Raw genomic sequence first — 14,518 nt, 5'->3', positions numbered from 1 at the left:
TTATTGGATTTGTTATGGTAGGCCTTAAGTGGTGTGCACTCATTTTCATGCATGCATTTCAGGGGCATTATTGTAGTGGGTCAGAGTGCTAAGTTAAGGTGATAGAGACAGATATTCATTTCTTTGTTTTTGATGCATAGTAGGTTGTTGATTTTGTTAAAACAGTGATCTACAAATAGTGATTTTGAGTTTGGACGCAACCTCAGCACATTTGTGTTTTGCCTAGAGCAGCAGGCCAGGCAACAGTGATGTTTTTGGAGTGGCAGACCCTCAGGCCTTAAACAGGGAAACTGCAGTGATGAGCAGGAGCCCTGTGGTCCCTTAAAGTAAGAGCACAGACACTGCAGGAGATGATTTTGATGATTTTGCTTTGCTCGTTGAGCTATGTATAGAGACTGCTGTGATGATGTTTACTGGTAGAGGCAGAAGTTCTGCAAGTGGAAACCCCAGGAGCGGCTGTAGGTTGGGTGGTGATAATGCATTTGGCTGCAGGCACTGAGACTAGAGCTGAGGAAACGGAGACTGGAGCACAGTACTATAACTTTCAGCTATAAGCAGAGGAAATGGAGGCCTGGCAACATTTCCTACAGGCTTAGACGGTGGAGTAACAGTGTCATCAGCTATGGATGGTGCTTTCAACTGTGAGCAGTCACTATGGACACATTCAGGCACAGGCGTAGAGACATGCAATAAAGCCATCAGTTATGGGCAGTAGCACCGGCAGTCCTGAGGAGGAGCTATTGAGTGGTGACAGCTTAAAGCACAATCATTGTGACTGTAGAGGTAACCGTTGATTGTTGGCAGGAACAGCAGGACCTGCATCTGTGAGAAGAGGGACTGTAGTCTCAGTGATGACACAGTTATGTCCAGTGACAAGGAGTTAAGTTCTTAACTGTAGTTAAGAACTTTTCCGTCCAGAGCCTCTGAAATGGTGGAAGTGGCTTCATGGAGACTGTAATGGTAATAGCATTAACTGGGCAAGGTTTTTGTAGTAAAGCTACAGACAATGCTCACTATGTGCAGCAGCCCTGGAGAGGTGGCGTTTTCAGCTTCAAAGACTTGTGGAGTGGCAGTGCCTTTAGGTATGTGCAAACTATATCATCTACAGGCTTCCAGTTGCAGCATCCTTCTGGATTAACAGCATATTCCAGCAAAGGCAGGAACATCGGCACCTTCAGCTTCAATGACTTCAGCGGCAGACAAGGAGTCTTGACTGGCAGTGCCTTTAAGCACAGGCACAGAGATCATATTGCAAAAGATGGTCTAGAGTGGTGGCATCTTTGGGAATAAGCATGGAGAGTTTTTGTTTTGGCGATGTACTTAACTGTGGACAGGACATCTGGATCAAAAACGTAAGTGCAATATTTAAGTTTCTTGTAGCTGCCAGCAGGAGCACTTAAGTAGCAGCATCTTCTGACAAGAGCAGGGACATATTCAGCTGTGGGAAGGAGTCATATTGTGGGACTGCTTTCAGCTGGGTGCACAGATCTGGTTGTACATAGTTTGATGTTTTTTTTTTAATATAAGTTTTAAGTTTAAAGATATGTAACTTAGAGTTGTCTGTGTTTTTAAACAGTTGCTTCTGTCTGCACTCTGCTCAGGAAAGTGATGTTTTGCTGTTTTTTCAGAATATAGCAAAGTACAGCATCTTTTAAGCCATTACATTTAAATATTGTCACTCTAAGTTGGCTTTTCTTTAAAGTTTTCTTGATACTCCAAGACACTGAACAGTTTCAGCACTAGATTTGAAAGTGGTAGAAGTACTTGCTGTTAAACAAGCTGAAAAAAGGCATTATGCTTTTCTTTTAGGAAATTGACTATTTTTGTTTTGCAGTGGGCAACTCTGCCACACAAATTCATTTTTTGTACTTGTAAATATGCTGTTGTAGTAAAATAAGAATTCAAAATTTTGTGTGAAGTCATTGTCATTTATGGGTTAGTAGTGATGTATGACAAGGACATGTATGTCACTATTAGTGGGATAATAAAGATTTTAAAAAATCGAATATTAAGCGCTGTGATTTCACGTGAAATATGAAGTTAATTCAGTTAATAAGTAATACAGTTTCACACCATCTGTAAGTCACTTGTAACCATTTACCTTAAAAAACTGAGCTGACTTTTACAAGTAATGTAATAGGTTTTCAGACAATACATTTACTATTAATAGTTTTACTGTGTTTTACTGTAATAATTTTATTGTAGATATACTGGGTTATACTTTCTACTTTGTAGTTGTTACTGTGATTTTTAGTTCTGTACAATGACAGCAAAATAATTTACTGTACCATGCTGTAATAAGATAAATAGAGACTGAGGTTGTGAAATAGGAGTTTATTAGCTGCTGGTATTTATCAGTTGCTGTAACTTAAAGGGTTCTTCTTTAAAGAAAATGGTTCTGTTTCGAAACAGTTCTTGGTGAAATGGTTCTTGAGATTGAATCTGTAAGTAAATAATTAAACAGCCTTGTGTGTTTGTTTAAGGTGATGATGAAAATGAAAGTGTGGATTTGCTGCAATATGATGGGATGAACAGAACATTATTCTTTCTTTAAAATATTTACAACTTATGAAACAGTTACTTTTTGGGGCCAAACAGGAAGCTCAATGATAAGGAATAAGAATATCTGAAGAAGTGAAAATATGATAGAAATATAATAAAATCTCCGCGGTGGTGTTTATCTCCTCACTCTGCTCAACAATCTGATGAAAATCTTTGTTTACCTGCTCACTACAAGTAATCCGAGCCAAAATGACGCGCATGCGTGGAGTAGCGATTGGAGTAAACGTTACCATGACAGCGAACATCACGTGCGGTCCAGTAAGAAGGAGATGAGTTTCCAGGTGGCGCGCTTCCTTTTAACTGCTTTAAAATGACGTCAAACTCAGAAAAACGTCTTTAACATGTCCTCATTAAAGAAGGCCGAGAGGAAGAAGTCGTGCGCTGAGACACAGAAGCTGGACTCGATCCCGCCGCCGTCTTTTAAAGATCAGAGCAGAAACTCCGTCTTCTCTGCAGATCAGTTTCTGCTCCGCCGTGTTGAGCGGTATAAACTTTAGTCAGAGCCGTTTATGAGTTCTCTGCTTTTGCCGACTCAAACGCGCATGCGCAGAACGTACTTACACGTTCCGATTGGAATGTAATCGGATTCAGGCGTTTACATGGCGATTATTGTCTATTCTATTCATGCTGCAACAAGAAAATTACAGAGCTCATTTAATGCTCTGCAGGTGGTGTTATATAAGCACAAACTAGTTTTAAATGCCACGAAAACTAAGTTCATGCTGTTTTCCAGATCTTTTAATACTGATTTTAGTGCTGTAAATATATGGTGACGTTATCTATAAATATGCTCCCTCCAGCTCTCTCAAATTACTGGACCCAGTGTATGACTCTGCCCTGAGGTTCATCACTGGAGATCCGTACTGAACTCACCACTGTGAGCTGTATGCAAAAGTTGGGTGGCCCTCTTTAACGGTACGAAGGGAAACACACTGGTTGATTTTTATTTATAAGACACTTTCCGGTCATTTGCCAGAATACATCACTTCATTGATGAATACAAATAACAGTAATTATCAGACTCGCTCTAGTAATTGGATCAGCTGCCAGGTACCAAGAGTTTTTACGGAACTGGGAAAATCTGCTTTTAGTCACAGTGAACCATCCATCCACCCATCCATTTTCTAAGCCGCTTCTCCGTCAGGGTCGCGGGGGGATGCTGGAGCCCATCCCAGCAGTCCTCGGGCGAAAGGCAGGATACACCCTGGACAGGTCGCCAGTCCATCGCAGGGCACACAGTGATCCAGTGAGCTGGAATTCACTACAGGAAACACTAAAACTCAGGTCACTGGTGTCACTCAGTCATTTTAAACTTTTAATATCAAACCACCTACAGACAGCCTGTACCTGTTATACTTAATCATATTTATTCATAACTTTTATTTTTGTATTAGTTCCTCTTAGTTTTTTTATTTTTTATCTTTATTTATTTATTGATTTCCTCTCATTTTATTTAAAGTTTTTATGATTACTTTTTTTTTTATTTGTGATATTGTACTATTACTTTACTAATTTCTTATCTATTTTTGATCTTAATTTCTTACCATTTAAAATCTCAAGTTCTATTTTTTTATCTACTTTTATCTCTTATTCACTGTTATTTTAAATTTTCTTTTAATTTAAAATGATTAAATGTAGTTATTATTTACCTGTTTTTGTAAATGCTCGGCTACATTGAAAATGAGGGTTGCCCTCAATGTCCTTCCGAGTCAAAATAAAGGTTGATTGATTGATTGATTTTCTATTTAACGGATTATTTACAGGATTACCCGCCTCGTTCAATCGGATAGATATCGTATTCCGAATGGCCTCAATCAGACTAGATTATTCCGATTGAGGTGTTTACATTGACGAATTCTATTCCGACTGAGCTATTAGATTATTAACGGATTATTAGGCTGCATGTAAACGTGGCTATTATGCAGTAACAAAGCTGTATGCACGACTCCCGCGCGCTCTCCGCGCTCTCCACCTTTACATAACATCATATCCGGAGCTCAAACTGCGGGGCTGAAAATGCTGCACTGTGGGTCAGTCAAACCTTCTGGACTGAGGTCGAATCTCAGTGGATCCTCTGCTGCCTTTGCAGAGCTCAGTGTCTTAAGGTGAATCACTCCGTCACAAAACAGTGCAAACTAATATTCACCCTGAAACAGTCTGGCAACCATCAAGCGCACCCTCGCAACCACCTACAAACACCTATAGAGACTCCGGCTGTGTCCCAAGAAGGCCTCCTCCTCTCCATACAGTGCACTATGTGAGTAATAACATTTAGGCTTCTACACCCAAACAGTGCACTGTAGGTCCTGTAGTGAGCGGACAGTAAGGCACATGTTGCTGAATCCCAAACGGCCTTTTGTTGGACACAGTATGCGCTGCTTTTTGCCGGAGTGATTCACCTTAAGACTCTGAGTAATAAAAAGGCAGCAGAGGATCCATGAGATCCGACCTCAGTCTCCTGAATAGGCTGTTTAGACTGAGTGGGTGAGCCGCTTTGACTCTGTATTCTCTCTCACTATGACATGACGACCGATGACGTCACAATGGGCGAGTCGCGAGCTTATAAATACCCCCTCCAGCTGATCAGCAGCTCATAATGTTGATCAGCTGCTAAAGGTAGGCTGTGATTCTATTCCTCTGATTCTGACTCTCCTCGCACCATCACTCACTATTACTACTATTATTACTATTGTTATTATTATTATCCAGATCTTTATCACTTTACCAGTGTTTTAAAATGTCCAGAAAAAAGAACTGGCAGTCAAAAAGAACCATATTAAAAGTGAGAGAACTAGATTCTCCTATCATATCATGATATACTACAATCTAAATAAGTTATTATTAATAATAATAATAATAATAATAATCCGAATCATTATTATTACCGTTAATAACATTAATATTAGCATTATTATCATTATCAGTACTACTACTGTTATTATTGTTGTTATTATTATTATTATTTCATGTTCAGAGAGCACAGTCCAAATATTCTTCCCAATTCAGATCTTTATGACTTGACTGTTGTTTTTAAAATGTCCAGAAAAAAGAACTGACAGTCAAAAAGAATGATATTAAACGTGGGATGATATATTGATATATCATGATATATTACAATGTAAATAAATCATAATTATTATTAAAAATAACAACAATAATACAAATAATAATAATTATTATTATTGCTATTAATAACATTAGTATTATTATTATTATCAGTATTATTACTATTATCATCATTATTAATATTATTTAATGTTCAGAGCACACAGTCCAAATATTCTACACCAATACAGACCTTCACTTTACTGTTGTTTTTAAAATGTCCAGAAAAAAGAACTGAGTCAAAAAGAACTACATTAAAAGTGAGAGAACATTCTAGATTCTCCCGACTATCATATCATGATATACTACAATGTAAATAAATTAATACAAATACTACTACTACAAATAATAATAATAATACGAATAATAATTATTCTTATCATTACTATTAATAACATATTATTATTATTATTATTATTATTATTATTATTATTATTATTTAATGTTCAGAGCACACAGTTCAAATATTCTACACCAATCCAGATCTTTATCACTTTACTCTTGTTTTTAAAATGTCCAGAAAAAGAACTGACAGTCAAAAAGAACAAAGTGAGAGAACATTCTAGATTCTCCCATCATGTCATGATGGGATCTTACAATCTAAATAAATGAATAATAATAGTAATCATAATAATAATAATAATAATAATTCCTCTTCTACTTATTATTCCTATCATTATTATTACTATTATTATTATTATTATTACTACTGTTATTTTTAGTATTATTAGTATTAGTATTATTAATGACAATATTTTATTAATATTATTATTGCTACTATTATTATAGCACTATTATTGTTATTATTATTATTGTTGTTGTTATTATCAATTATCCATATTTGCTGCACATTTATCTGATTTGTGGCTGTACTATTGTAAATGAGGCGCGAGGTCAGTCAGTGCTGTAATGCTGTAACTGTTGCTAACATGTTTCTAAGTTGCTGATTTATTAATTCAGTTTAAACTGGATTATTTTTCACTGTCTGTCCGTTTATTGATCTAATTATTATTATTGTTAAATATTGAACATTGATTGAACATTTTCTTAAAAGCATGTGGGTAAAATTTGAAATTATAAAGTCTAGTTTTCTGTTTTATTAATGAATCCAAATTTGTTGTAAGTCATTTTTGGCAAATGTTAAAAACCACACAAATTATATGAAACAGACAGACGATGAAAACACATCAGTCATAGGTTTATTTAAAAATCCAGTCTATAATCGATGCTTGTGGCACTTTTCCCGTTTCTCAGCACAGAGGTTCTATAAAATGAAGCAGACTAAAAACTATGAACTGAAAATGTAAAAGACCTCACTGTTGTGTTTTGTATTGAAACGAATGTGACATTAATGAGTATTTTAATCGCTGTTTTCTTCTTGTGTTTGTCTCCATCCAGATTTTCAGAGATTTTAGTGGCCAAACATCTCTACAGTGCCGAATCCCAAAACAGGCGTCGCTCTCAAATATGTGATTTCAGCACTGGTTGCATGCATGTGATTGGTGGGATCATCAGTCTGGTATTTCTCCTTCAGATGGCCTCACACCTTTAGAACTGTCTGTAGTGAGCAACCAGACAGTACATGTGATGCAGGAGATGGATAGAATAATCCATTCTTCCAGAGGTTCTTCCAGAAGAAAGTTCAAATTTCCACAATCACTGAATGAAGAAAATTATGATTCTGGATATAATTCAGCAAGCAGCAACGAGATGCTCCAAAACTCTTTTGACACTGATGCATCTGCAGGAACCATCAACCAGCCTGAAGGCAACACATCAACAGTCCCATCTGACATGCTTATAAATACGGCCAATGAGCTGGTCAGGGACGTTCTGCTCAAAAGTGCACTGATTGCATGTTGCACATTGAGCCAAAGAGATTCCTTCCCAGGATCACTGACACCTGTGAACAGCGGTTCGGATGAGCTGAGCTGTCTTGATGACCTCTCACATGTGGAGGATCTTCAGTCATTGCTCGATAATTCTGAGCAAACTGAACCCGAGACGACTGATGACGTACATGACCTCAAGTTTACTAGTGCGTCATCCACCCCCTCAAGCAAGGCTGGCAGTGCAATAATGAAGAGCACACTAGAGATTCTTAGTATCTCTAGCCCGGAGACGAACTCCTCCAGCTCCAGCCCATTAAACGAACCAGACTCACATTGCACATTGAAACAAAGAGATTCCTTCCCAGGATCACCGACACCTGTGAACATCCAGATGCTCCACAACTCTTTCGACACTGATGCATCTTCAGGAACCCTCAACCAGCCTGAAGGCAACACGTCAACAGTCCCATCTGACATGCTTATAAATATGGCCAATGAGCTGGTCAGGGACGTTCTGCTCAAAGGTGCACAGATTGCATGTTGCACATTGAGCCAAAGAGATTCCTTCCCAGGATCACTGACACCTGTGAACAGCGGTTCGGATGAGCTGAGCTGTCTTGATGACCTCTCACATGTGGAGGATCTTCAGTCATTGCTCGATAATTCTGAGCAAACTGAACCCGAGACGACTGATGACGTACATGACGTCAAGTTTACTGGTGCGTCATCCACCCCCTCAAGCAAGGCTGGCAGTGCAATAATGAAGAGCACACTAGAGATTCTTAGTATCTCTAGCCCGGAGACAAACTCCTCCAGCTCCAGCCCATTAAACGAACCAGACTCACATTGCACATTGAGCCAAAGAGATTCCTTCCCAGGATCACCGACACCTGTGAACATCCAGATGCTCCACAACTCTTTCGACACTGATGCATCTTCAGGAACCCTCAACCAGCCTGAAGGCAACACGTCAACAGTCCCATCTGACATGCTTATAAATACGGCCAATGAGCTGGTCAGGGACGTTCTGCTCAAAAGTGCACAGATTGCATGTTGCACATTGAGCCAAAGAGATTCCTTCCCAGGATCACTGACACCTGTGAACAGCGGTTCGGATGAGCTGAGCTGTCTTGATGACCTCTCACATGTGGAGGATCTTCAGTCATTGCTCGATAATTCTGAGCAAACTGAACCCGAGACGACTGATGACGTACATGACGTCAAGTTTACTGGTGCGTCATCCACCCCCTCAAGCAAGGCTGGCAGTGCAATAATGAAGAGCACACTAGAGATTCTTAGTATCTCTAGCCCGGAGACGAACTCCTCCAGCTCCAGCCCATTAAACGAACCAGACTCACATTGCACATTGAGCCAAAGAGATTCCTTCCCAGGATCACCGACACCTGTGAACATCCAGATGCTCCACAACTCTTTCGACACTGATGCATCTTCAGGAACCCTCAACCAGCCTGAAGGCAACACGTCAACAGTCCCATCTGACATGCTTATAAATACGGCCAATGAGCTGGTCAGGGACGTTCTGCTCAAAAGTGCACAGATTGCATGTTGCACATTGAGCCAAAGAGATTCCTTCCCAGGATCACTGACACCTGTGAACAGCGGTTCGGATGAGCTGAGCTGTCTTGATGACCTCTCACATGTGGAGGATCTTCAGTCATTGCTCGATAATTCTGAGCAAACTGAACCCGAGACGACTGATGACGTACATGACGTCAAGTTTACTGGTGCGTCATCCACCCCCTCAAGCAAGGCTGGCAGTGCAATAATGAAGAGCACACTAGAGATTCTTAGTATCTCTAGCCCGGAGACGAACTCCTCCAGCTCCAGCCCATTAAACGAACCAGACTCACATTGCACATTGAGCCAAAGAGATTCCTTCCCAGGATCACCGACACCTGTGAACATCCAGATGCTCCACAACTCTTTCGACACTGATGCATCTTCAGGAACCCTCAACCAGCCTGAAGGCAACACGTCAACAGTCCCATCTGACATGCTTATAAATATGGCCAATGAGCTGGTCAGGGACGTTCTGCTCAAAGGTGCACAGATTGCATGTTGCACATTGAGCCAAAGAGATTCCTTCCCAGGATCACTGACACCTGTGAACAGCGGTTCGGATGAGCTGAGCTGTCTTGATGACCTCTCACATGTGGAGGATCTTCAGTCATTGCTCGATAATTCTGAGCAAACTGAACCCGAGACGACTGATGACGTACATGACGTCAAGTTTACTGGTGCGTCATCCACCCCCTCAAGCAAGGCTGGCAGTGCAATAATGAAGAGCACACTAGAGATTCTTAGTATCTCTAGCCCGGAGACAAACTCCTCCAGCTCCAGCCCATTAAACGAACCAGACTCACATTGCACATTGAGCCAAAGAGATTCCTTCCCAGGATCACCGACACCTGTGAACATCCAGATGCTCCACAACTCTTTCGACACTGATGCATCTTCAGGAACCCTCAACCAGCCTGAAGGCAACACGTCAACAGTCCCATCTGACATGCTTATAAATATGGCCAATGAGCTGGTCAGGGACGTTCTGCTCAAAGGTGCACAGATTGCATGTTGCACATTGAGCCAAAGAGATTCCTTCCCAGGATCACTGACACCTGTGAACAGCGGTTCGGATGAGCTGAGCTGTCTTGATGACCTCTCACATGTGGAGGATCTTCAGTCATTGCTCGATAATTCTGAGCAAACTGAACCCGAGACGACTGATGACGTACATGACGTCAAGTTTACTGGTGCGTCATCCACCCCCTCAAGCAAGGCTGGCAGTGCAATAATGAAGAGCACACTAGAGATTCTTAGTATCTCTAGCCCGGAGACGAACTCCTCCAGCTCCAGCCCATTAAACGAACCAGACTCACATTGCACATTGAGCCAAAGAGATTCCTTCCCAGGATCACCGACACCTGTGAACATCCAGATGCTCCACAACTCTTTCGACACTGATGCATCTTCAGGAACCCTCAACCAGCCTGAAGGCAACACGTCAACAGTCCCATCTGACATGCTTATAAATACGGCCAATGAGCTGGTCAGGGACGTTCTGCTCAAAAGTGCACAGATTGCATGTTGCACATTGAGCCAAAGAGATTCCTTCCCAGGATCACTGACACCTGTGAACAGCGGTTCGGATGAGCTGAGCTGTCTTGATGACCTCTCACATGTGGAGGATCTTCAGTCATTGCTCGATAATTCTGAGCAAACTGAACCCGAGACGACTGATGACGTACATGACGTCAAGTTTACTGGTGCGTCATCCACCCCCTCAAGCAAGGCTGGCAGTGCAATAATGAAGAGCACACTAGAGATTCTTAGTATCTCTAGCCCGGAGACGAACTCCTCCAGCTCCAGCCCATTAAACGAACCAGACTCACATTGCACATTGAGCCAAAGAGATTCCTTCCCAGGATCACCGACACCTGTGAACATCCAGATGCTCCACAACTCTTTCGACACTGATGCATCTTCAGGAACCCTCAACCAGCCTGAAGGCAACACGTCAACAGTCCCATCTGACATGCTTATAAATATGGCCAATGAGCTGGTCAGGGACGTTCTGCTCAAAGGTGCACAGATTGCATGTTGCACATTGAGCCAAAGAGATTCCTTCCCAGGATCACTGACACCTGTGAACAGCGGTTCGGATGAGCTGAGCTGTCTTGATGACCTCTCACATGTGGAGGATCTTCAGTCATTGCTCGATAATTCTGAGCAAACTGAACCCGAGACGACTGATGACGTACATGACGTCAAGTTTACTGGTGCGTCATCCACCCCCTCAAGCAAGGCTGGCAGTGCAATAATGAAGAGCACACTAGAGATTCTTAGTATCTCTAGCCCGGAGACAAACTCCTCCAGCTCCAGCCCATTAAACGAACCAGACTCACATTGCACATTGAGCCAAAGAGATTCCTTCCCAGGATCACCGACACCTGTGAACATCCAGATGCTCCACAACTCTTTCGACACTGATGCATCTTCAGGAACCCTCAACCAGCCTGAAGGCAACACGTCAACAGTCCCATCTGACATGCTTATAAATATGGCCAATGAGCTGGTCAGGGACGTTCTGCTCAAAGGTGCACAGATTGCATGTTGCACATTGAGCCAAAGAGATTCCTTCCCAGGATCACTGACACCTGTGAACAGCGGTTCGGATGAGCTGAGCTGTCTTGATGACCTCTCACATGTGGAGGATCTTCAGTCATTGCTTGATAATTCTGAGCAAACTGAACCCGAGACGACTGATGACGTACATGACGTCAAGTTTACTGGTGCGTCATCCACCCCCTCAAGCAAGGCTGGCAGTGCAATAATGAAGAGCACACTAGAGATTCTTAGTATCTCTAGCCCGGAGACGAACTCCTCCAGCTCCAGCCCATTAAACGAACCAGACTCACATTGCACATTGAGCCAAAGAGATTCCTTCCCAGGATCACCGACACCTGTGAACATCCAGATGCTCCACAACTCTTTCGACACTGATGCATCTTCAGGAACCCTCAACCAGCCTGAAGGCAACACGTCAACAGTCCCATCTGACATGCTTATAAATATGGCCAATGAGCTGGTCAGGGACGTTCTGCTCAAAGGTGCACAGATTGCATGTTGCACATTGAGCCAAAGAGATTCCTTCCCAGGATCACTGACACCTGTGAACAGCGGTTCGGATGAGCTGAGCTGTCTTGATGACCTCTCACATGTGGAGGATCTTCAGTCATTGCTCGATAATTCTGAGCAAACTGAACCCAAGACGACTGATGACGTACATGACGTCAAGTTTACTGGTGCGTCATCCACCCCCTCAAGCAAGGCTGGCAGTGCAATAATGAAGAGCACACTAGAGATTCTTAGTATCTCTAGCCCGGAGACAAACTCCTCCAGCTCCAGCCCATTAAACGAACCAGACTCACATTGCACATTGAGCCAAAGAGATTCCTTCCCAGGATCACCGACACCTGTGAACATCCAGATGCTCCACAACTCTTTCGACACTGATGCATCTTCAGGAACCCTCAACCAGCCTGAAGGCAACACGTCAACAGTCCCATCTGACATGCTTATAAATATGGCCAATGAGCTGGTCAGGGACGTTCTGCTCAAAGGTGCACAGATTGCATGTTGCACATTGAGCCAAAGAGATTCCTTCCCAGGATCACTGACACCTGTGAACAGCGGTTCGGATGAGCTGAGCTGTCTTGATGACCTCTCACATGTGGAGGATCTTCAGTCATTGCTCGATAATTCTGAGCAAACTGAACCCGAGACGACTGATGACGTACATGACGTCAAGTTTACTGGTGCGTCATCCACCCCCTCAAGCAAGGCTGGCAGTGCAATAATGAAGAGCACACTAGAGATTCTTAGTATCTCTAGCCCGGAGACAAACTCCTCCAGCTCCAGCCCATTAAACGAACCAGACTCACATTGCACATTGAGCCAAAGAGATTCCTTCCCAGGATCACCGACACCTGTGAACATCCAGATGCTCCACAACTCTTTCGACACTGATGCATCTTCAGGAACCCTCAACCAGCCTGAAGGCAACACGTCAACAGTCCCATCTGACATGCTTATAAATATGGCCAATGAGCTGGTCAGGGACGTTCTGCTCAAAGGTGCACAGATTGCATGTTGCACATTGAGCCAAAGAGATTCCTTCCCAGGATCACTGACACCTGTGAACAGCGGTTCGGATGAGCTGAGCTGTCTTGATGACCTCTCACATGTGGAGGATCTTCAGTCATTGCTCGATAATTCTGAGCAAACTGAACCCGAGACGACTGATGACGTACATGACGTCAAGTTTACTGGTGCGTCATCCACCCCCTCAAGCAAGGCTGGCAGTGCAATAATGAAGAGCACACTAGAGATTCTTAGTATCTCTAGCCCGGAGACGAACTCCTCCAGCTCCAGCCCATTAAACGAACCAGACTCTGTTGTTCTGAAAAAGAGGAGTCATAGGTTCAATTTCTTTGTGGGCAAAAAAGCTCCTTCCATCAGCTGTGGACAAAAGGTAAGGATTTTATATGCATACATACACGGATCATGTCACTTTTAACATCCTGAATAACTATTTCAAACGTAAGACTGTGTGTTACTTTTGTTAAACTTGATGTTTTTGTCTTTCTCGTTCCATGTCTGCTCTTCTAGAAGTCAACTAAAGCGTGTCCTGCTGGCGAGATGTCTGACAGTGGTCAGTGTGCCTCGTCCTCTGGAAATCAGAACTGTAAGTACACTGGACACACTCACACAGTATTTAATAAGCTGTGTCTCATAAAGTTTCTCTTTTATTTCTCTAAATGTTAAGTAGAGTAATAGAATGAACCCGATGTTAAAATAAGAAAACATTTTTGTTGGTTGCCATGGTTCTGATTTGTCTTGTCTTTTGCAGCATCACAGAGAGAATCAACAGGGAGACCCTTCAGGAAAACACGCAGACGTCTGTCCAGGATCTTGGCATGTGTATGCAGAGCTCTGCCCAACCCCTTCCAGTGCATGACTCGACCTTAAGCACTACATCTCAAGCTGCTTTGATGACTCTTCCCATTAATCCCGTCATCATAATGTACTGACATAATGTACTGCATTTATAAGGTGCTGCATGGTCTACATAACATCTTGTAACACCGGCATAAACTGTACACACTTCTCTTTAAAGCACTAGAACATTATCTAGAACTTTATACCAGGAAATTACAGGCTTTAAGTGATGAATTTTTAAATTTAATTTTAAATGAGATTCTGCCAAATCAGGAACTGTTGAAGACTCTAATTAGCAAAGCTCACTTAAAGCCATTGCTCACGTTCACTGCGTTCCTAAACAAGTCAGCTGTCATTTACTGTTTGTCTTTACTGGCTGACAAAGTTTGCTGAGCTGCTACTGATTTAGCCTTGGTTGCTAAATGCTAACAGTCTAGCACCAGCTAGCCTGACTTACAGTTTCCAGACAGTTAAAAACAGGGGGGGCGTGTCTGAAACCC

Source organism: Pygocentrus nattereri, chromosome 12 (assembly GCF_015220715.1).
Source record: "Pygocentrus nattereri isolate fPygNat1 chromosome 12, fPygNat1.pri, whole genome shotgun sequence".
In the NCBI taxonomy this organism is placed as follows: Eukaryota; Metazoa; Chordata; class Actinopteri; order Characiformes; family Serrasalmidae; genus Pygocentrus; species Pygocentrus nattereri.
The sequence above is the reverse complement of the archived record's forward strand: the minus strand, read 5'-3'. Positions refer to the sequence as shown.